A 24,462-nucleotide genomic window follows, 5' to 3' on the forward strand; every position below is an offset into this window, starting at 1 on the left:
TCACTATTTATTGGCTACAGTAGTAAGTTATTTAACCTCTCTGAGCCTCATATTTCTCCTCTAAAAATGGGGAAATAACATCATCTTCATGCACTGTTGGGGGGAATATAAGGTACCAAATGTAGTATCTGATATAAATATATAGTATCTGTTATATAGCAAAAACTCCAGGTATTATAGACATTATTAGTACTATTATTATTATTATTATTTTACTTTGTCATACATGAGTACATTACTTATTAGTCTGTGATAGCAGTCTTACCTTGTAACATAAATCTCAGAGCACAAGGATTGGGTATTTGTTAGTTTGTGCTCCTTATGTATAATTTTTTTTTTTTTTTTTTGGTATGCGGGCCTCTCACTGTTGTGGCCTCTCCCGTTGCGGAGCACAGGCTCCGGACGCGCAGGCTCAGAGGCCATGGCTTACGGGCCCAGCCGCTCCGCGTGTCCCCAACCCGTGTCCCCAACCCGTGTCCCCTGCATCGGCAGGCGGACTCTCAACCACTGCGCCACCAGAGAAGCCCCCTTATGTATAATTTTGACTATTAGGATTGATACTTTCTTTAACTTAAACTTAAAATATTAACCAACTAAATCAGTTGTTCTCAAACTATTTTATTTCTGAAAACACATAACTGATGACATTTACAAATGAAACATATTTCCCTGGATATACCTAGGATTATAAGCAATTCTGGTTACCTACAACTTCAAAACTTTCTCTCTTATTCTGAATTTGCATTACAGAAAGCAAATTCATGAGTATGATATTATTGTAAGGCTACGTGGAATCCATGTTAATTAATGCAAAAAATAGTAAAATAATAAGATACCGGTGACATTTCTCATGAGTGATCTGGAGACATTCTTGCAGTGGAGGTCTGTTGAGCTAAAAGATCGATTTTGGTGAACAAAATGTTTTAATTTGTGATCTTTTGTTTCAGATTAATGAGGATGTACTTTATTTATATTTTAGAGCTAAAAGCTACCCAAAGGCTAAATGCCCCAGCAGGAAAGCATAGTTAGTAAATTCATTCATTATCTATTTACATTTTAATAAGTAAGGCAGTCTGCTTTTATCACAAGTATGATTTAAGAGAGAAATGTTCATTTAGGCTGAGTTTGGCTTCCTACCGTGAAATGCAAGATTTGTGGAATTTCAAGAGTTTCCTATATTATTAAACCAATGAGCCAGGGAGAGTCTATTCCCTAAACAATTAGCTTTCTTAAATGAAGTATAGAAAGAAAGGCATTCCATGAATTCATTACTTGTTCTTCCTGGGTGCAGACATTAGCCGGTATTAAGGCTCTTTGAGTTGTGACATATGAGGTGTGATTCAGAAGGAAGAGACTGATTACTACTAGTCACCCAGGAAATCAATCACAGCCCTTTATAGTGACACCCTCATGTTCATTTCTCTTTACGGGGGGAACACATTTTACCTTGAAAGTAGAAAACTGTGGACTCAGTGGATTTTTTTCCCTACCATGTTTGACAATTTAGACCTTCCATTTGGAGTTCTCAATTATCAATATCTTTTATTAGCCATTATTTGAGATGTTTTAGAGGAGTAATCAGATGCCTCACAAGTGAAAACTGGCAGTCTCTGAAATAGTGCAATTTGATTTCAGTGACTGTAAATCAGAACCTACCACTACAATCACAGTTTATTCTGCTGTTTGCTTCAGATGTTATATCTACCAGACCTGCTTTCAGATTACATTTACAGCCTCAGCCAGACAAATTAACTTGAGTAAAGAAAATGAATACCTTTCCCAACCTAAAATTAATTAAACAATGACAGTTCAAAATGTTGTAAAATGTTCAATACAGTACTGACACCTGTTGCATAGAACATGGGATTTGGAGTCCTAAGTGAAAATGATGTATCTGTCACTTCTTAGGAGCTTGACTTTCAAATCATTAAACATCTTTGAGTCTTATCCCACATAATTGGGATAGGAATCCCATCTAAGTGTTAATGTTATATGATAAATGAAAGAACTTGCCAAAGTTTCTGGCACATGGGAACACATAAGGGAAAAGTGAAGTTGTCAAGCGCATAGACTGTAATCAGACGACTACTTGGGTTCAAGACCCATCTCTTATCATTTACGAGAGATATGATCTTTGTCTCAATGCCTTGATTTTTGTTCCTTGGTTTCCTATCTTTAAAATGGGAACAATGATAATAACTACCCCACAGTCAGGACTAATTCAGTTAATGTATGGAAATCACTTAAAACAATGTCTGGAACATTGTAATAACTACATAGTTGGTTGTTATTAATAGTACTAATATTGTTATTTTTATCATCATCGCTATCAAATAAAGCTTTCAAAATACGTATTCCCTAAGTCAGCCAAACACTAAGTCATAATAATGAAACTCTGGTTTTCATTTTTCTTTCTTGTGATATCTCATAACGCCTGGCTCTTCTTAAGCAATTAAGCACGATCTGGGAAAATAATTCAAAGAAGAAAATACTTAATATCTTCACATCATTTAGAATTATCTATTCTCTTTTATACTTAGTCACCCTAAATATCCTTTTTGAAATAACAAACTCCAAATCAAATGAGAAAACATTTGGGAAACTTCTAATGTACATATTTGCAAACATATATGTGCACTTATGCATGCTTAAGTGTTGAGAGCTTGAGAGATATTACCTTGTTTAACTACCTATTTATATTTTAATCCTACAACAATTTCAGGAAGTAGGTAGTATTATTTCCAGGATATAGGACACAGAAAGACAACAAAACAACAGTTCAAAGAATTTAAAGAATTTCTAAAAGTCACACAGCAGGATGAATATTTGAAACCATTTCTGCTAGAATTATAAACAAACCCAGTAGTTAATATGCACCAGAAGGGTTATTTTGTCCTTTTATGACTAGAGCCATTTGTGACTGATTGCTAGGTGCCCAGTCCTGACTGACCAGTGTTCACTTTGTACCTATTATTAATTGTTTCTATAACCACCCTGCTCTTGGTCAGTGGACAGTACTGCTAAACTTCTTTGAAATGCCTAGTGTTGACCCCTGAGGGGGTTTTCAACAATCATCTGCCCATTTTTCATAAACTTCTAGAAGGATATTTCTGTGAGTTCTAACATATTGAGGGGATCAGCCATTCCTCTCAAATTTTTCAGGAGTCAGAATGAATAATTCCCCAGATTCTGTACCTGAATTCTGTACCTGAACTGGTAGCCAGAGGATTAGAGAAATGTTAGAAGCAAAAGAGTGGACAAATTAGCTCCAGGATCATTCACCATGAACTTGATATTAGAAACCTGTCATAAACTGAATTCTATCCTGACACAGATTCCCCCGCAGGCAGGCTTAGAAATGATTATAATTTATTTTAATGTAGTTGTCTAATTTCCAGATAAGCCCACTGAAGCAAATGTTGGCAAACACAGAATGTTTAAAATGCCCATTTCTTCATCTTGAATTTTTATAAAAATTAACCATTTGAACTAAACTCATTTCTAAGATAAATATTGTAGCTGAGATTTGAGGATTCAAAACCCAACAAAACCCAACAACAACCTATTTTCTGTGTGCACCAGGTTGAAGTCTCCTAAGTGGCCTTTTAAAAAAATCAGTTGATAAACAAATATGACAGCAATTTTTTTGTGGGTGTGCATGCTTTCAGGCATTTATTCAGACTTCAGTGGTCAGGGAAAATCAAAAAGCCTAAGGCCCAAGAGATGAATAATCAAGACAACATTTTCAATTCAGCATTTGAAGCTAATTTATTTTACAAAATAGCAAGGCTGAGAGCTTAACTACAAGTGGTACAACTTGGATGGCTCTAACTTTCAATGCATAACAATCAACTCTATGATTCTAGGTCTAAGGTCTAGGTTTAAGTTACAAGTTAGACATCCTTTGGAGAGGTATGCAAAAGCTTTTGTTTTAACAATATTCTACTCAGTGGATCAGGCTTTCATATCAGTGGATATGAAAAATCTCCCAGGACCTGAATGGTGAGTGAATGTCCAAATCTAACGTATTTTGTTTATTAATTCACTCTTTCATGTTTTCTCCTTAACCTCCCACCGGCAGAAACTAATTCACAGTATCTGTAGTTTAATTCAGAGTCAGTTAAATTTCAGATTCATGATACTGAATCTAACTTGATGAATGTTGTGGGCTGAATTGTATCTCTTCACCCTCAACCCTGCCCAAATTTTTATGTTGAAGTTCTAATTCCCAGCAATGCAGAATGTGACCATCTTTGAGATAAGATCTTAACAGAGGTTATCAAGTTAAAATGAGGTAAGTGGTATGGGTTTTAATCTAATATGATTAGTGTCTTTATAAGAAGAGGAAGTTTGGATATAGACATAGAAAGAGAGATGGTATAAAAACACAGGGGGAGGATGGCCACCTAAAAGCCAAGGAGAGAAGCCTGGAACAGATCCTTCTTTCAGAAACAATCAAACCTGCTTACACCTTGGTCTTGGACTTCTGGTCTATAGAACTATGAGAAAATAAATTTCTGTTGTTTAAGCCACATAGTATGTGGTACTTTTATGAGAATCTTGACAAACTAATATAGTGGCCTAGTCTTATAAATTTTCTAATGTTTATAAATCTTGGAAAAGAGAAATGTAGAATGCATATTTAATCTCATTTAAATTAAAATTCATCTTCTATATGTAGCATATATGAAATCTAAAGTTAGAAAATTGAACTGAAAACAAAGTGTTAATTGTACAAAGTCTAATGACCTTTGCCAGCTGCATGGTATTTCAGATGATAATGAGTGCTACAGAGAGAAAAAAAGCAGGGAAGTGGAAAAGGAAATGTTGGGGGAAGAGTTGTAACTTTAAATTCAGAGTATGTAAAGCTGCATGGAGAAGGTAACTTGAAGAAGGTGAAAACACTAGCCAAGCAGAAATCTGGGGGAAGAATGTTCTAAGAAGAACGAACCACAAGAGTATGCATGAAGCGTACATGGTTTATTCAAGTATCCAGTGTGGGTCTGGGGAAGTATTGTATGTACAACGGTGGTAGTGCTTGAGGGAAGAGACATAAGAAGGTGAAGGATCTTTTGAGAAACTTGTAGTTCATTGCAAAAATTACGTATTTAATTCTGTGTAAGATGAGATCCCACTGGAGAGTTAAAAGCAGAAGAGAGACACAATTGCATTTATGTGTTAAAGGGATCCATCACTTTCACTGCACATTTGAAAATAGACTTAAAAGGTCAAGAGTAAGAGCAGAAGACCTGGTGAGGGATGAATGAGGCCAGGACCAGGATAGTCGCATAAAAGATGGTGATAAATACCAATTCTGAATCTCTTTTGAAGGACCCAACATTGTTTTATGATATGCGGGAAAAAGAGAAGTCAAGAATGGCTCTTTGATTTTTTTAATAAATTTATTTATTTATTTATTTTTGGCTGTGTTGGGTCTTCGCTGCTGTGCGTGGGCTTTCTCTAGTTGTGGCGAGCGGGGGCTTCTCTTCGTTGCGGTGCACAGGCTTCTCATTGCCGTTGCTTCTCTTGTTGCAGAACATGGGCTCCAGGTGCACGGGTTTCAGTAGTTGTGGCATGCGGCTCAGTAGTTGTGGCTCATGGGCTTCAGAGCACAGGCTCAGCAGTTGTGGCACACGGGCTCAGTTGCTCCGCGGCATGTGGGGTCTTCTTGGACCAGGACTCGAACCTGTGTCCCCTGCATTGGCAGGCAGATTCCTAACCACTGTGCCACCAGGAAAGTCCTTGGCTCATGTTTTTGACGTGAGAAAATGAAATGATGACGTTGTCATTACTGAGGATGAAGAATATTGGGGATCGAGAAGGCTCTGGGAGAAATTCAAAAGCTCAGGTTTGATGGGTCTGATATAAATAAATATAACTATAATACAAATAAATATAAACCTGAAGTTTAAATAGGAGAATTGATTAAAGGAGAAATCAGCATTTATACAGTATTTAGGGCCTTGAACTGATAATTTACCTAGAAAGTCCATGAAGTTAGAAAAGAGAGGAGTTGCAAGGATAAGTTCCAGGACACAAAAAAAATGTCAAGTCAAGTTGAAGAGTTGGAATGAGCAAGGAGACTGAGGAGAAATGGAGAGTGAGCTAAGAGGAGAAACTAGATGCAGGAATAGAATGTCACCACAGCCAATTAGCAATAATTATAAAAGAATTACATCACCTATCTGCAAGATTGTCATATTTTAAATGCTGCTTCTCCTGATGTTAGTAGCTGTGTCTCATTCTTGATCATATATGTCAAGAAAATAATTCTATTGGGGAAATAACTACGTGTACATATATTAATTTCTTTTTATGAAGTTAAATTAAAGACAATCGTCCCCCAAACTGCTGCAGATTTTTTTCATTATCCACTTCAGTGGTTAATTAGAAATTGTATCAAATTAATATGTCTGGGAAGGAAGCACTTTTAAATTTATTTTTCAAGTGATAAGGTAGTTGTATCTATTCAAACAAAAAATACATTTTTTTTTTTACAGGTAGAAGCTGAATTAAAATTTATTTTATTGAAGTATAGTTGATTTACAATGTTGTGTTAATTTCAACTGTACAACAAAGTCATTCAGTTATACATATATACATTATTTTCCATTATTGTTTATCAGAGGATATTGAATATTGTTCCCTGTGCTATACAGTAGGACCTTGTTGTTTATCCATTCTATATATAATAGTTTGCACCTGCTAATCCCAAACTCCCAATCCATCCCTCTCCCACCCCTCGGCAACCACAAGTCTGTTCTCTATGTCTGTGTCTGTTTCTGTTTTGTAGATAAGTTCATTTGTGTCATATTTTAGATGCCACATATAAGTGATATCATATGGTATTTGTCTTTCTCTTTCTGACTTACTTCAGTTAGTATGATTATCATACTATGTGAACTGTGTATTCTTGTCTCACATTACTTGTTTACCTGACTCTGATGTGGCTAAAATATCCGGCAGCCTTAAAAGCTTCCCTTTCCATTTCCCTTGTAAGGTCTTCTGAATTTCCTTCCATCTGCCATCCTCATCTTCTCTCGGGTCCTCTTTGGTTGTATGTTGTCCTAATCTTACTCAGTTCTGTTTTTCCATTTTATCCCTGGGCCATTCTCCAGGACTACCTTGGCTGCAACTGGAGTGGTATATAATAAAAGGCAAAAAGAATAGGACAAAAAATCCAAAACATAACTAAGATTTAGATTTTAAAATCTTAAAATTAATTAGGAAATTCATAGAGCTGTGATCAATAGCCACTTGATTCTCTCTATAATAAATTATTTGGTGATGTAATCAGGACAGACACAATTACCTAAAGTGATTAAGAACCAACTTTTCCCAAGTTGCTAAATATATTGCAATAAAAATAGAAAATAGAATTCATATACACTGTTAGCAATTTATTCTTATGCATTTCAGTGGAATTTCTGTAATTTAAAGTGATGTTAAAATAAGCACATTGATTTTATGGAGAAAGAGCCTAATTAAGTATAATACTTAATTTTTCTTGGGATAATTTAGGGGAGTAATTAATCCATGTTTAAAAAAGAAAATCTCAAAAAGAAAAAAATCTATTTTTTATTGAGTCTCCAAATTATTTGGAGAATCACATTTCCTATGCTCCTTTTCAAAGTGGTTTTTGTATCCTTGCTTTTTTGTGACAAGTAATTATGTTTCTTCAGAATTTTTCTCAAACATCACCTCAATCTCATCACATCATATGAACTGAGCTACTAGATACCAGTTTTCCCCCAACCTCCCTCTAATCAATATAGCCTTCTACTCCTATAGCCAGGAAGGAGAATCAGCATTCTTGCTCTCTGTCTCTCTCAAATTATGCCATCATTTGTCCTTCATCAATGAAGGACATAAATAAAATTAATTAACTCATCATCTTCTCAAAATTGTCACTTCCTCAGCCTCCTGAACTCACTCTCCCCTATTTCAGCTCCTCAATCCTTAGACGGGTTGTTCTCACAATCGAGTATATACATACACACACAATCTAAGTGTGCAGCACATGTTGAAAGAGGCCAGGGTACACCAGTGTGTATGAGTAAAGGTGTCTTCAAGGCCTGTAATGTCTTACATGGTCTTCCGTTGAGCTTACCTCTGCCTTCATCTCCGACTTTCACCCTGGTTCATACTGTTCTAGCCGTGTTGGCCTCCCTGCCATTTCTTAAATTTGCTAAGTGTATTCCCTTCCAAGTATTCTGCTCTAAATTGTTCCACGTTCTGGAATGCTCTTCCTTACTTCTCTAAGTTTCAAATCTCTCCTTCCTGGGAAGGTCCTTCCTCACCATTGTCTTTAATACTGCATCTCTCTCCCACCATCCTCTAACACTTATGATTTTGGTTATTTCCTATCTTATCCCACCAACTACTGCAATTAATATCCTTGTACCCATATCTTTTCAAACTTAAAATTGTATCCTCTAACAGTTAAACTGATAGATCAAAAAGTATATGTAATTAGGGCTTCCCTGGTGGCGCAGTGGTTGAGAGTCCGCCTGCCGATGCAGGGGACACGGGTTCGTGACCCGGTTCGGGAAGATCCTACATGCCGCGGAGCGGCTAGGCCAGTGAGCCATGGCCGCTGAGCCTGCGCGTCCGGAGCCTGTGCTCCGCAACGGGAGAGGCCACAACAGTGAGAGGTCCGCGTACCGCAAAAAAAAAAAAAAAAAAAAAAAAAAAAGTGTATGTAATTTAAGTTTTGGTGCATACTATGATGCTCCCCTCCAAAACGTTCATGTTAATTTATACTTGTATTTATTTTATGGAAGTTTATTACATCTTAAATGACAACTTGATTTTCATCCCTGCCTCCAGCAGAGTCTTAAATATGTTACATTCTGCTCTGTAAATCTTTGTTACTGCTGGGTTTTCAAGATCAGGAGGAGGTAGTGAAAAGTGGTGGAAAGAGAGCAAAAGCTTTGGAGTCAAATACAACTGGCCTTGAATTCTTGTTCTGTAACGTGCTAGATTTGTGCCCATGGAGCAAGTCTCTCAAATTCCCTGAGTCATCATTCTGAGATCTGTCAAATGAGGAAATTAAAACTTTGCTTTTGTACCGAATGTGTTTCAAGGCTTACAGAAGATATTTTGAACATTGCAGGTAGAGAGTGCGTGGCAATACATGGTAGCCATTATCTCTCCGTTTTTGCCCGTTTTTCAATAAAAGAGATGGTGTTTACCAACTGAACTAAAAGTGACTTTTTGTTTGAGTCTGGGGTATCATTAGTCAGTTGTCTCCCTAAGCAGTCATTTCCTCCTCGTTACCTCTTTTTAGCAAACCGCAGATTTGTTCTTGGGAATTTCACATCTCTTAGAGTATTTCTCTTTTTCTGTGTGGCAGTCATATAATATGGGTGGGTGCTAGCCCCACCTCTAGCTCCATGGGCGCATACTGATTGATGTGGGCAAATCAACACAATCACAATCCCGGGTGGCACAATCATGGGTTGAAGGGTAAACAATAACCCAAGCCGAAATCAATGACTATGTAGTATGTGCTCTGGTCACAGTTATTGGCCCATGTTGGTCCAATCGAATTAAAATTCAGAACTTTTATTTGATGGTACAGAAGGCTACATTCCTGCCACATTAGTGTAAATGGGAAAATCTGTAGCTGTATTCTGTTATAGCTGTTGGAAAATATTTTGCAATTAATGAAGCCAGTCTCAGGAAGAAGCCAACATAAAATAAATAAAGCCAGGAGAATTGCTGAGAAACTTATTACTCTTCTTGTTAAAATAACAGTAAGTAATTAAACCTGAGTTTTTAATCTCAGCTCTGTAGATCTCTTTGAATCTTCCCTCAGCTATCACTTATTCCCCACTTCGTATCTCCCACTGAACTTCACTGAAGAGTGTTTCCTTCTATTTAGTTCAACATGCTTTCCTTGGAAACTCGAACAACAGCTTCATCTTTTCACAATGAAGTTGTCTTTCCCCTTCAGGTCCTTTGCCTGGCCAAGGTAATGCTACCACAGCACCTTTGCTGGTCCATTGGAAGAAAGCCAGAGGAAGCTGACTATTTGTGGAACTGGTTTGGAATTTCAGAGCACAGCATAAATGACTGGGAAGGTCGTTTATGAAGTTGCCCTTATAACCTCTGTGATAATAACAATAAGGGCTAAAATGTATTGATTCTTTGTTATATGCTTCTGTGTTCAGTATTCAAATGGCACCCTCTCAACTGCTTTATGAGGCAGTTGTTATTATTATCTCCAATTCACATTTGGAATAACTGAGATTTAGAAAATCTAAATAACTTGCCTAAGGTCACAGAGTGATAAGAAATAAAGAAAGCATCATAGAAATTAGTGATTTAGGCTTAATAAAAGCTCTCAGTTGCTTTTGGAATAGTCATAAGCTATAGCTTTTTCATGACTTCCAAAATTCAAATGATTCAGGTGAAACTGCTTTCCATTTATAATGAGAATAGCAACCAAAAATAATATATACATATATATTTCCATCTTCAATTTTCTCTTCGATTCAAGGGATATGCCACGCCTTTGGAACTGATGCTACTCACTCTAGACAGGATTAAAAAGAAAATATCTTTCAAAAATAGACTTGTCCATTCTCAGAGTTAAAAAGGACTTCAGAAAGTTGATCTCAAGAAACTGTTGAGTAAGGGGGTTGAAGAGAAAATTTAGAGCAGTTCTAGGCTCCTATGGAATTGTGTTTCTATATTGTCTTGCTGAGGACTATCCTTTTTTACAGAACTTTTCCTATTTATGGGGCTTTTTCCTCTATTGGCAAAGTAGTGTGAGGGCAAGACCACACCTTATTCAGACTTTTATTCCAGTGTCATGCAAATTGCTAAACCTAAAAGTCTCTGTTTTAACAGAGATCTCATCTCACTAGACTTTTAAAATAACACCTGAGAGGTAGATGGAGAAGGTTTTTGTTGCTGTTGTTGTTGTTTAAGTTTTACAAATAAGATACTAAACTTCCAAAATCATCCAGCTAATAAGTGAGAGACCTAGGTTTTGGACCCAGGTATTGACGCTTTAGCATCAGAAATCTTTCACCTACACCGAACTGCCACAAAATTTATGTAGGCCTATAATTAAATAAGGATACAGAATGGATATCTTGAAGTCAAATGAAAGTGACCCTTGAATTGTGTGTAATGAAATTTCACGGCTCAATTCCCCTACCTATTCTCTTATGGCGAGGTTTACTCTACTAACATTGCTATTCATTCAGTAAATAAAGATTTTAAATCATTTTGCTTTGCAAGAACTGTTCTGTGACTGAGGTAAAGTCAAGTCAAGCTTTATTTCCTAATGGGGAATAATCATAATCAAACTAACATCTATTTCCTAAATGCAGTGGGGCTCTTACAGTAGACTCCTTCTCTGGAGAAGGGTTAGTTGGTTTTCTAGACTATAAAATAGTGAGCAAAACTTGTTCTAAAACTACTATTGCTTGAATGGTTTTATTCTCTCTTGGAGACCTTTGAGGAAGACATGGAATGAAGGAACTATCCATTGAATTGGATTTTTTGAGTGTACACAAGTGAAGGCACTCAAAATCCTATAATATGTCATCTTTGGGAATGGACTGCTGGAAGCAATTCCATCAACAATATTTATTACCTTTTATGTTTAATAATTTTGTATTTGTTCTTGGAAGGTTTTAGGTTGTAAATGTACAAAGGCATATCACATAGATTTCCATACACAAAACATTCATAAACTTGTTGCAAACTCTTTTCTTCTCTCCCTGCCATTTCCCAATGTGTAGCAGGGAAATTGACCCCATTATTTCTAAGTAGAATAGACTCGTTCAAAGTTCAGTAAAAAATTCCTATTGTGTATCTCCTATGTGCCAGACACTGTTCTAGAATAAGAACAGTGGAATATAGCTGCAAACAAAACTGAAAACATCTCATCATTCCTGAAACTTATATTCTTTTAATAAGTGAAAATTCTTTTCCTAAAAATATGGGAATAATGATCAGAAGTACAAATATACCAAACAGGTGACTAAGAGGATGATTAATTAATATCTCTTCAGAAAACAAACATTAACTTGAAATCAAATGAGCCAAATCCATTTTGGTTTTCCCCTTTCCACCATTTTATATATTATAACCTCTAGGCAGATTGGCTAGCCTTTGCATGGACATCATTTGCATAATGGCTTCTCTGTTTTCCTTTTTTATCTAGTAAATGGATTTAGAATATTCCTGTTATTTACATCATTGGTCTGTTAAACATCAGTCTGTCTGATCTAGAAAATATAGAATTGTTTAAACATTATAATATTTTGGTTTATGCAATCCTTGTGAACTCAGGTTTATGGAGTCTATATTGGACTGTGACAATTGATTCAGAAAAAATACACAACAACAGCAACAATAATAAACAAAACAACAATAAGAAAAACAACAAATCTCTCAGATTTTTCAAATGCTTGATGTCTGTTCCTTTAAGCCACCCCAGGATTCTAACCTATCTGGACTACCAAAAAAAGTGGAAGATGGACCTTGGTAACTTTGCCAGTGATCATTTGAATGACTGAAAATATTTCTTGTAGTTTTTTGGAAAAGGATTCACCCTTGTTTGCTATAATAAATTTTCCTTTAGCATTTGAAACTGGACTAAGTGTAAGTGTTACATTAATTTATTAAGTTCTATATCTTCCTGTAGCAAAAAGAAAATTTTATCAGAACTTTTATTAGAAAAACATGTAGATTTCTTGGAACTCTGGTATCTCCCTTTTGCTAGGACCTATTTAAAAAATGTTTAAAACTTGAACTGAAAAGTAAACTATTTTAGTGAGGCATCTGATAACCACCTTCTTGGAAGCAAATAGTGTTTCTGATGAAATTCATAAATAATTTCAGAGGAAAATTAGTGAGACTGATTGTTTTAGGAGAGTAGTAACCTAGGCATCCAGAGGACTACCAGACAAGAGTCTAATAACATTTATCCAGATATTTCTTTCTTTTCCTATGAATTCTAACAATAGTTTCTCTAATTATCAACTCTGTCAATTTTTAAAATTCTTTCCACAAATATCTCAGCTAAGAGATAAATATTCTTTCAATGAATGGTCTCAGGACAACTGAATACTCACATGCAAAGAATTAAAGTTGGAGCCTTATCTCACACCATATACAAAAATTAACTCTAAATTGATCATAGACTTAAATGTAAAAGCTAAAATTATGAAACTCTCAGAAGAAAAGAGGCATAAATCTTTGTGACCTTAGTTTAGGCAATGGTTTCTTAGACATGTTATCAAAAGTACAAGTAACCAAAATAAAAATAGAAAACTGGATGTCTGTGAAATTAAAATCTTTTGTGTTTCAAAGGGCAGGGCACTATCAAGAGAGAAAAACTCACGAAGTGGGAGGAAATGTTTTCAAAACATATCTTTTAAGGAACTTGTATCTAGAATACATAAAGAATTCATATAACTCAACAATACAAAGTCAAATAACCCAGTTTAAAAATGGGCAAAGGATCTGAACAGACATTTCTCCAAGATACAAATGGCAAACACATAAAAATGTTGCTCAAAATAATTAGTCATCAGAGAAATGCAAATCAAAACCACAATAAAACTCACTTCATACTCACTAGTATGATTATAATAATAAAGAAAAGATGTACAATAACAGTATTAGTGAGGATGTGGAGAAACTGGAACCCTCATACGTCTCTGGTAGGAATGCAAATGGTGCAGCTGCTTAGGAAAAGAGTTTGGCAGTTCCTGAAGGGCCATGGCCGCAGAGCCTGCGTGTCCAGAGCCTGTGCACCGCAATGGGAGAGGCCACAACAGTGAGAGGCCCGTGTACCGCAAAAAAAAAAGAAAGAAAAAAAAAAGTTATGTCCACACAAAAGCTTACGCACAAATGTTCATAACAATATTATTCATAATAGCCAAAAAGTGGAGACAGCCAAATATCCATCAACTAATGAGTGTGTAAACAGAATGTGGTATATCCATACAATGGGAAATTCCTTAGCAACAAAAATAAAGTATTAGCATATGTTACAACTTAAGTGAACCTTGAAAACATTAGGTTTTCAAGAAAGAAACCAGTCACAAATGACCACATATGGTATGATTCCATTTATATGAAATGTCCAGAATAGGCAAATCTATAGAGACATAAAGTACATTAGTAGCTGCCTAGAACTGGGTCCAGGTATGTGAGAATGATAAAAGGGAAACCACTGCTAATGGTTACAAAGTTTCTTTTGGGAGTGATGAAAATGTTCTAAAAATACATAGTGGTGAGGCTTGCATAACTTTGTGAATATACTAAAACCCAGTAAATTGTGACCCTATAAAGGCGAGTTTTATGGTATGTGATTTATATTTCAGTAAAGTTGTTAAAAATGAAAACTACTTGACTTGGTATGTTTGAGGCCATTTACTTTGAAGAAAGATTGTAATAAAACTTTGAAGTATAATTATAAACCTACAACATCTTTGTAAACAAATAATGGGAAAAATCTCTTTTCATAATTAAAAACTCATAGCTTAATTTTATCTCTTGCTAATTATTATTCATGAAATTCTTTTACTCATCTCTCTGAAACATAGACAGCTAATTAGAAACTGGGTTTGGGGCTTTATTGAAGTGACATCTATTCATTTCAGTAAGATTTGCTGCATTAAAAAAAAAGGGAGAGAGTCATTTTTTAGGTTGACAGAAAGCACAACTTTTCACCTTGGGGGTTCTGTTCTAGGGTATTCCCAATTCATTTCTCAAGCTGTGTCGTGTTCTCTTACCATCCTCAATTCATATAACTCTGAGATGTCATATCTTAAAGAAAGCAAAATCTGTGAAGATCACAATCCTAATATGTGTTCTTCAATCCTGACTAAAACTCTGTCCCTATAGTAAACACCTCCCTAGTCCATGATAACCTTTTCCTAAGAATTCTAATCCCACCCAGGCAGCCGTATGTATTTACTGTCATGGGGTAGACACCTGACATAAATTGGGCCAAAGGGGTCCCATGGAGAATTCCAGTAAAATGTATTATGCGATATTTCATGATTAATGCAAGTTTCTATGGATATTAACTCAGGCTGAGGGAATACATAACCCAGGATCTTATAGGATCTTAACCCTGGCTGAGGGAGTGCATAACCAGGTTCAAAGAACACTGGAGAAAGAAAAAAAAAAATCTGCAGTGTTGGACTATTCCAAGGTCTTCTTTACTCCAAAGTATCTGCTATTCAAAGAATCTCTTCACTCTTTCTGGAAGTTTCTGTTCTTCAATATAGTGATACCTAGACAGTAAGAAGGGAGATACTCCAGAGCTGGGTATTCTACTTTGTCAAAATCTTGTAATCTTCTGATGACCTTATCTTACTCAGCAGGATTTACTTGTACACTCCTGGGAGCTTGGGAGGCCAGAATGAGAGGGAAAGAAGAAAGTATATGCAGAGTATTGCAGAGGGTATTCATTTTTGAGTTACAAAAGAGCTATAAAAAAGTATAATGTGTTTATTTTGGACACATGAGAAGACAACTTTGTTGGAGCAGAGGCAAATATTACTCATATGGTTTATAGTGCACTGATGCTAACAAAGAGATATATACATTGAATTTCTAACAAAGATAAAAAATTAAATTTTCTTTTTGAAATATATTCACAATTAGCTTAGGAATGCAAAAAGAAATACAACTTTTGGGGAAATAAACTTTTGAGAATTGGAACACATTTGAAAACTCTAGTCTCTCAAAATACCCTGATTCCAGTAATAAACTATGCTTGTTTAATTATATACCTGCTCAGCTATTTTAGAAAGTATACTTCTTTGACAATTGAAAAAAACAAAAATTGGACATCATTAACCTTGAATGCCTGAGGGCATATGCTATTTGTGCTTAGTATAAAATAATTGAACTCAAGTCTAGACACTCGAGAACAATTATAGAGCAAGCTGTTTATTTTCCATATCCTATGATACCCTTTGGGAAATTCATGACTTCCTATCTTCAAAACAAAACAAAATCCTCCTTCGACTTTTTTGGTCACCTAGTGTCACTTTTTATCTCACCTTTTCTTCACTACCTCTATGTGTTTACCTCTGTTCAACAGCTGAAACTAACAAATCTTTTTTCAAGCATAATTAGTTTTTCTGAAGTATTTGACACAGCCGTTCCTTCACTTGGCTTCTGTAACACCGACCTCTCACAGTTTTCAGTCTTTTTCTTTTCTCTTTTTTTCAATCTTGGTATATTCCATATTATTTCATTTTAATTTAATTCAATTCAATCCAATTTATATTCCAGAGAACTACATTATTATGTGGTTAACAACTGTTATGTGTTGAGAATATTGAGATCAATAATAGGTCTTTCCCATCAAGAAACTCACTATATAATTGGGAGGATGATATATCAGTAGGCAGTAGGCTATGAGAGGGATGCTGCACCACAATTAATGGGGTCTGGAAAGATGTTTTGGGGTAGATGGCATATGATATGAGTTCTTAAGGACAAATAAGAGTTAACCATATGTGACAAATCTGTTCACCTTATCTACATTTATTTTCTTCCACGGCAAAGTAGTTGCATCTGGTGTACAGTTGCCTAGTCAAGGACTATAGACTTCAGCCCTTCAGACAGAGACATGACATCATATGATTAAGCTCCAGCCAAAGGAGAATGAGCAGAAGTCATGCATGCTACTTCCAGGTATTGTCCATGAAACTCTTCCACAACCTTCTATGTCCCATGGACTGGAATGGTGATGCTGTCAGCAACCTTGGAAGCTACGTGTCAATGGCAGAGCCATCATCAGCTTTGGACTTGGAATAACTGTGCAGAGAATAGCTCCATCCTTCCATCTCCCTGTACTATCCTGGATTATTGCATGAAAAAGAAAAGCTATTATTGTGTTTGAGCCATGACACTATCTTTTTAGATCTCTTTGCTCTAGTAGTTTAGTGTGGTCCAACTATATTGATGCTATAGGATTAAGAAAGACACTCCTGTCGAAGAGGGTAACTCAAGTAGTTCATTGTCACTGGAGCAGAAAATATGAAGGAAAATATGGCAAGATAAGAGGTTGAATTGAGAAGACCCAGAGCATGATGGACCCCATTGACCCAGAAAAGATGATAAATTTTATACATTAAGAAATGTGAAAGCATTGTGGGATTTTAGGAAGTAGAATAATATGATTTAGACTTGACTTCAATATGTACAAAAGTTTGGAGGATGTCAGTGCAGGAGGAAGAAAGCAGTTAAAGAGCTACTACAGAAACTGAGGTGAGAGGAACTTCCCTGGTGGTCCCGTGGCTGGGACTCCATGCTGCCACTGCCTGGGCAGATTTGATGCCTGGCTGGGGAACTAAGACTCTGCATGCTGTGCGGGGTGGCCAAAAAAAGAAAAAAAAAGAAATTGGGGTGAGAAAACATACAGCCTGAAGTGTCTGAGAATAAAGGTTCTGGTGTTGGATGCTTGCAGTTAGAATCGTGACTGTACCATGTACTAGATGAATGACATTCTATAAAGTGAAGATAATTCAGAACCTATTTTACAAGATTAATGTGTGAATTAAATGTGATAATCTACACAAAGTGATTAGACAAAACTTGAGACAAATAAATAGTAAGAACAGCTACTCCTACAGATATGACACTGCTACAATTTTTAAGGCAGCAAAAATGTATAGAAGGACATTTTAAAGAAAGATTTACTTGGTAGCATTTACTAGATTTGGAAAGCAATTGGATTAGTAGAGTGAGACAAACAATCAACAATTCTTCCCAAAATTCTTACTTAAGGATTGATGTGGAGCTGGGGCCATTTTAAAAGATAAGATAAACGTAAAGTGATGGAACTAGAGAAGAGACAGAGATGTGTGTGTGGGGTGTGTGTGTGTGTGTGTGTGTGTGTGAGAAAGAGAGAGAGAGAGAGAGAGAGAACAAGTATGATAGAAATGACAATAGAGTGGTGGCATATAATTCCTTCAATTTTAAATGTATTGAATTTGTGGATCATCTAAAAGGAAATATCCAGTAGGGAATTGAACATATTGGTCTGGCATCCGGAAGAGAGATATAAGCTGGAGGTTGACCAAAATATTTATTATAGCAGAATCTTTGGAAGTGAATGTTCACTAAGTGGAGGTTTTAGCAGCATTACCGCTAAAGGATAGTGATATCTCAGCTATTTATTATTTATCATTGTACTGGCATTTTGGTTGCATTTTCTGGGTAAACTAACTTCTATAACCAATAAATCCAAAACTTTCCATGGATTAACATGTTTGTTTGTTTGTTTTTCCTTACTCATACGACAGTTCAATGCTGATTTCCTCGTTGGTTGCTATTTTTGCTGTAAGAATAGGAGTTGATAAAGGAGCCCAGGCATTTTCTTTCTTATGGCCACACTATCTCTAGTGCCTGGCCACACTATCTCTACTGCCATGGGTGCCCTTGCATCAGAGGGAAAGGCAAATGAGACAATGAGATAGGTAAATTCACATCTTAACTATTGTGGCTTGGATATGACAACATCACCTATTCATATTACTTACATTGGTGATGACTACTCACACAATCTCAGTTAGATATAAGCAACTGAGAATATTTGTTCCATGACTACACAACCACATCCAAGAATGAACTTTGTATTATGGAATAAGGAGGGGGAGTGCCACACATTTTGGTGAATGATTTGTAATTCTGCTATAGTTCTCCTGATTGGCCAACAAAATATCCATGCACATTCTTATTTTCGCCCATAGAACCAATGCATCCATCCCTGAGAGAAGCAACCAAAATCTCCAGGTGATTTGCAGTCTTCTCCATCAGTTTTGAATATGGCTCATAGGCTGCAGTCTGTCAACTAAAATACTAATTATCTTCTCATTCCTTACATGCACATCCACTAAACAAAGATGTAGAAAAAATAATGTCCATTTAGGGTCTTGGAATAATAAGAAAGATAATAGTTTATAGCAATGAAGCATTCCTCAAGGGTAGGCATTTTGAAGACCAACACCTGGAATGAGGAAGTTCCTTTTTGCTGCAGTTTAGGTAAATCTTCCTTGTTCATAGTCACCCATGCTGTTTGTTCTACCATCTGGAAAGTTTTTCATCCATTATTCTCCTTGGGAATTTATGACGGGGACTTTTGAAGTATAACCTTTTCTCCTTGTTTGTGGAAAAATTCCTGCCTGGCAAATGAGTGTGCTAAGAGTTATTTTACAACATATGTTACAGACAAAGTGTTATTGGACCAAGCCTACGGTTTTTCCCTCAACAAAAACTTAGCAGGTCCTTGATCTCTTTGGTGTGTCAGTAGCCATACTCAAAATTCTTTACTAGACATAACCCTCTGTCTGCCTTATTTCTTTGCTAACTGATCCATATTTGCCCTTCTACAACACATTTAATGAGTATCTTGAGGTCATCTGAAATGAGAGATTTATGTGATATGATTGATGGTCAGTGTTATGTGTCAATTTGCCCAGTTATTCAATTCAAACATTAATCTAGGTATTGCTATGAAGGGATTATGCCGATTGATTCACATCTATAGTAAATTTCCTTTAAGTAAATAAGATTAGCCTAGAGAATCTGGGTGGGCTTGATTAGAAGGAATTATTCTCAGCTGATCTTTGCAGTAGAGATAGTTGCTAATATCCTGTAAGTGACTTGATGAATCTAAGCTTTTTTATCCATCTTATTTCTTATGGTTTGAGGTCTACAAGTAGTGCACTGCTTAGGTTATGTACTCCTGTATAACAAAATATGCCAAAGTGTAATGCCTTAAGACCGTGATTTTATTTTGCTCAGGATTCTATGGAAATCTATGGAATTCTATGGAAATTCTATGGAATTCCTGAAGGGCTGAGCTGGTGATTTTGTCTCTGATACACATAATGTCAGTAGAGGTGTCTAGGGCCAGGAAATTTGCTTCTCAGGTAGTTTCTTCACTTACATAACTGGTACCTTGGTGCTCCATCCTTTCACTGTTTCCCACGTGGCAAATGAGCCTCCAAGTTTCCTTAAGTGGATCAGGCTTCTGATGACGTGGTGGTCTCAGGGCAATTGCCCTTCTTACAGTTGTTACCAAAAGACAGAGAAAGCTGCTGAGTTATTTAAAACCTGAGCCAGAAAATGGCACAGGTCACTTGTGCCTTATTTTCTTGGTCAAAACAGTCTGAAGGCTCATCTAGATTCAAGAAGGGGGAGAAACTATCTCCACATCTTTATGGGGAGTGGCAAAGTCAAACTGCAGAAGAGCATATGAGGTGGGAGGTATCGTTGGTGACATATTTGGAAAACATTGGGTTGGCCATAAAGGTCATTCTGGTTTTTCTGTAACATCTTACAGAAAAACCCGAACGATGTTTTTGGCCAACCCAATATAATCTTCCACAACTGCTTTTCTACACTGAAGTTCCCAGATTTTTGGACTTTATTTTCTTTCATTTCTACTTTTAAAATAACTCTCTCTTGGAACATGCTATATAGAGCTGTAACAAGCAGTTCAGATTAGTCACAAAATAGCTTTCCCATTTGTTCCCCATGAGCCACTGACTCCAAGTTAGCATTATAAGTCAGCAAGAAAAGGATAAGATATTCATTAAATGGTAATGAAACCCTTGGGTTTTTTAAAATATGAAAACTGATAAAATTAGATATATCTCATACTACACACACAAAATTCACAGAACACTGAAATTACTGAAATATAGAAAAGTAGTTCTATCACCTGTGGGAGAACGGTTTTAAAAAGGTACAAATTATAAAAGCAAGACTAATAGATTAATATTAAAATAGCAAAATAGTAAATATATGAGAAACATAAAAAACTGATTTAAAAAACTTGTGACAAACTGGGAGAATATATTTGCAATAGACAAAGGGTTTGCATCCAGAATTTATTGCAGGTTTTACATATTAATGAAGAGACCAATAACTCTAAACATAATTGAGAAAAATAGAGAACTAGGAAAATTTCTGAAAAAAAACAAAATATTCCATCTCTCTCACAACAAGGAAAATAAATTTTTTAAATTACCATTTCACACATATCTGAATGGAAAGGAAATAAGTCTGACAGCATAAAGTGCTAGAAAGTATCTGGAATAAATAGAAAATTCTGAAATTTGATGGACCTGTAAATATAACCATAGTGGAAAACAATTTAATAATCTTTGCTAAAAACAGAAATATGTATTCACTAGATCCAGAAATTCTGTTATTAGATATATATAAGAAGAATTTCTTATAAGTATTTACAACAATTTGCTTGTTTTGACAAAACAAAACCAAAAAAGAATGCACCTCAAAAATAAAACATGGAATTACAAACAAGTATTAAAACATAGAAAATGATACTAAAATGATACTGAGCATAATTTAATGATATTAAACATAATTAAAATATACATATGCCTGTGTATGCTGTACAATGGCTAGGTTTATATTCTGTTTGTAGAATTTATAATCTGTGTGACCTTGTGCAATTTAGTTAAACTCTCTGTACCTTAATTTTCTCATCTATAAAATCATTTGTTTCAATATTAAATGAGTTAACATGTGAAAAGCACTTAGAAACACTTAGAAGAGTCCCTGCTTCAGAGTGAATGTTTAACAAAAATAAAAAGTCAATACTTTAAAAATCTTCCTTTTGTTCCTCCTCCTTCCCCTCCTTCTTCTTTTTGTTAAAATATGCACTAAAGAATAGACATCAATTTATGATATACTTTTCTCTGGTGTGGAGGTGAGATGAAGTAATAAAGTAAATGGGCTTCAACTTTATTGGTAAATTTTATTTCATTTATTTAAAGATATAAGACAAATATATGAAATTGTTAATATTTGCCTATTTCATGTAGTAAGCACAAGGATATTTATATATTATTCTCTAAACTTGTTTCCCAAAAAAAACCCTCAAAATATGATGAAGCATCTGAACATTTTAAGTATTTGTTTTATCATTGGCCCTCTTCTACAATAGTGGATAGTTTAAAAAATAAACTTATGCAAATAACTGGTTAAAGAGTTTGGAAACAGAGTATAGACATACCTTGTTTTATTCTGCTTCACTTTACTGCACTTCACAGATGCTGTGGTTTTTACAAACTGAAGGTTTTTAGCAACCCTGCATCAAGCAAGTCTATTGGTGCCATTTTTTCCAGCAGCATTCGTGCACTTTGTGTCCCTGTGTCAAATTTTGGTAGCTCTGATCATATCTCAAACTTTTTCATTATTATTATATTTGTTATGGAGATTTCTGATAAATCATCTTTGAAGACTCTGATGATGGTTAACATTTTTTTAGCAATAAAGTATTTTTATTTAGGGTATGTACATTGTTTTTTAAATATAATGTGATTGCATATTCAGTAAACTATTGTATAATGTAAACATAACTTTTACATGCACTAGGAAATCAAAAAATTTGTGTCACTCACTGTATTGTGATATCTGCTTTATTTGCATTAGTCTGGAACCAAACTCAAAATATCTCCGAGATATGCCTGTGTTCATATTTCTTATCTTTCAAGTGAATAGCGTTAATTGTGAGCTGACAAATACAGTATTATGTGAGGTATTGTATATGTTACGTGAAGCAAGTATGGGAGTATCTAGCCAAGCTTGAAAATAAAGAGTCTGAAGTTCCATTTTTTTTGGGGGGGGGGAAACAGTGTGATGTTTGTTCCCCATTATCCTTTAAAAAATTAAAGTAGCATAGAAGAGGTACCTGCTCACATCAGCATGAAAGGAAGAGCCAAGCCAGCTGGGCCCATCCATGCTGCCAGAGACATTCATCTACTCTACTTGGCGAGCTTTCTCTATGGTGGGGGCCGTTCCATTCTGGGATTTAAGATGCAACCCCGATTTCAATGATCTTGTCTTAATCTCTCTGTAAATACAATTCTATTTGTAAGACTTGTTAGACTTGTTCCAAATTTTAGTTTCAAAGCTATCAACAATGTGTCTATTGTAAATAAAGTTTACAATAAAGAAATGGTTTGTTAAGATTATATAGTAAGCTGATAAATTTCTCAGGTTTAGAGAACAAATTTTGATGTAATTATTACTTTTAAAAAGTAAATCATATAGCTTAGTAGAAAATATGTAGCCCCTACTCTTTCCTTCTATGTTATCTTACTCTATATATTAGGGTGACCCAGAGTCATTCTAAGTCCTTTCACTGTTTGCCAGAATGGAAAATGATGTGTGGTAGAAATGTTACTAGTGTCAATCTAATGGGGGTGGGGTGGGGGTGGTGGTTGAGTTTATATTAATTAAGCATTTCTTACAATTTTATTATAAAACATTTGATCAACTATAATTATATAATGCATTTACTCCCTCAACCAGAAATAACTCTAGCTTGCTAAATAGAATAAAAAATTAATGACAACATCCAATACTCTTAAACTGAATCAATGAGACAAACAGCAGTATGTGTGTTCTGGAAAGGCAAGGTAAAGGAGAAAAAAAAAATTTTATATATATATATATATATATATATATATATATATATATATATATATATATATATATACACACATGGCTAAAATGGGCTTCCAAACCAATCAAGCCAGTGCTTAGAAAGGAAACTAGGGGTTAGAGACTACATGATATTTTATGAGTTAAAACTTTCAAGGAAAAAAATGATTTTTCAAAAGTAAAACTAAAAGCAACAATTGTAGCCATGGGAATTATACAGAATAAGTAGGGCTTTTACAGTGATATTAAGCAAAGAGAAACACTAGACAAGAAATAAATGACAGGCATGAAAATAATATTGGTTCTAAAATGTCTAATAGCTCCTAGCTTAATTCTCTTTTATACTTATCTTTAAAATACATTTTAAGAAGAGATCACGGCAAAAAGTAACATGTTAAGGCAAAAAGTAACATGTTAAGATAAAAAGAGATATGAAAAATAAGAAGGTGCTTTAAAAGAAAATGCACATAAATCTTGATGTTCATCCAATTAAGATAAAAGCTTAGCAGTGAAAGGACGAATGCACTTTAAGAAATTGAATGTCGAGGCTTCCGGGAAGATGGCGGAAGAGTAAGACGCGGAGATCACCTTCCTCCCCACAGATACACCAGAAATGCATCTACACGTGGAACAACTCCTACAGAACACCTACTGAACGCTGTTAGAAGACCTCAGACCTCCCAAAAGGCAAGAAACCCCCCCACGTACCTGGGTAGGGCAAAAGAAAAAAGAATAAACAGAGACAAAAGAATAGGGACGGGGCCTGCACCAGTGGGAGGGAGCTGTGAAGGAGGCAAGGTTTCCCCACACTAGGAAGCCCCTTCGCGGGCGGAGACTGTGGGTAGCGGAGGGGGGAAGCTTCGGAGCCACGGGGGAGAGCACAGCAACAGGGGTGCGGAGGGCAAAGAGGAGAGATTCCTGCACAGAGGATCGGTGCCGACCAGCACTCACCAGCCCGCGAGGCTTGTCTGCTCACCCGCCGGGGCG

This window comes from Orcinus orca, chromosome 4, assembly GCF_937001465.1.
Source record: "Orcinus orca chromosome 4, mOrcOrc1.1, whole genome shotgun sequence".
Lineage (NCBI taxonomy): Eukaryota > Metazoa > Chordata > Mammalia > Artiodactyla > Delphinidae > Orcinus > Orcinus orca.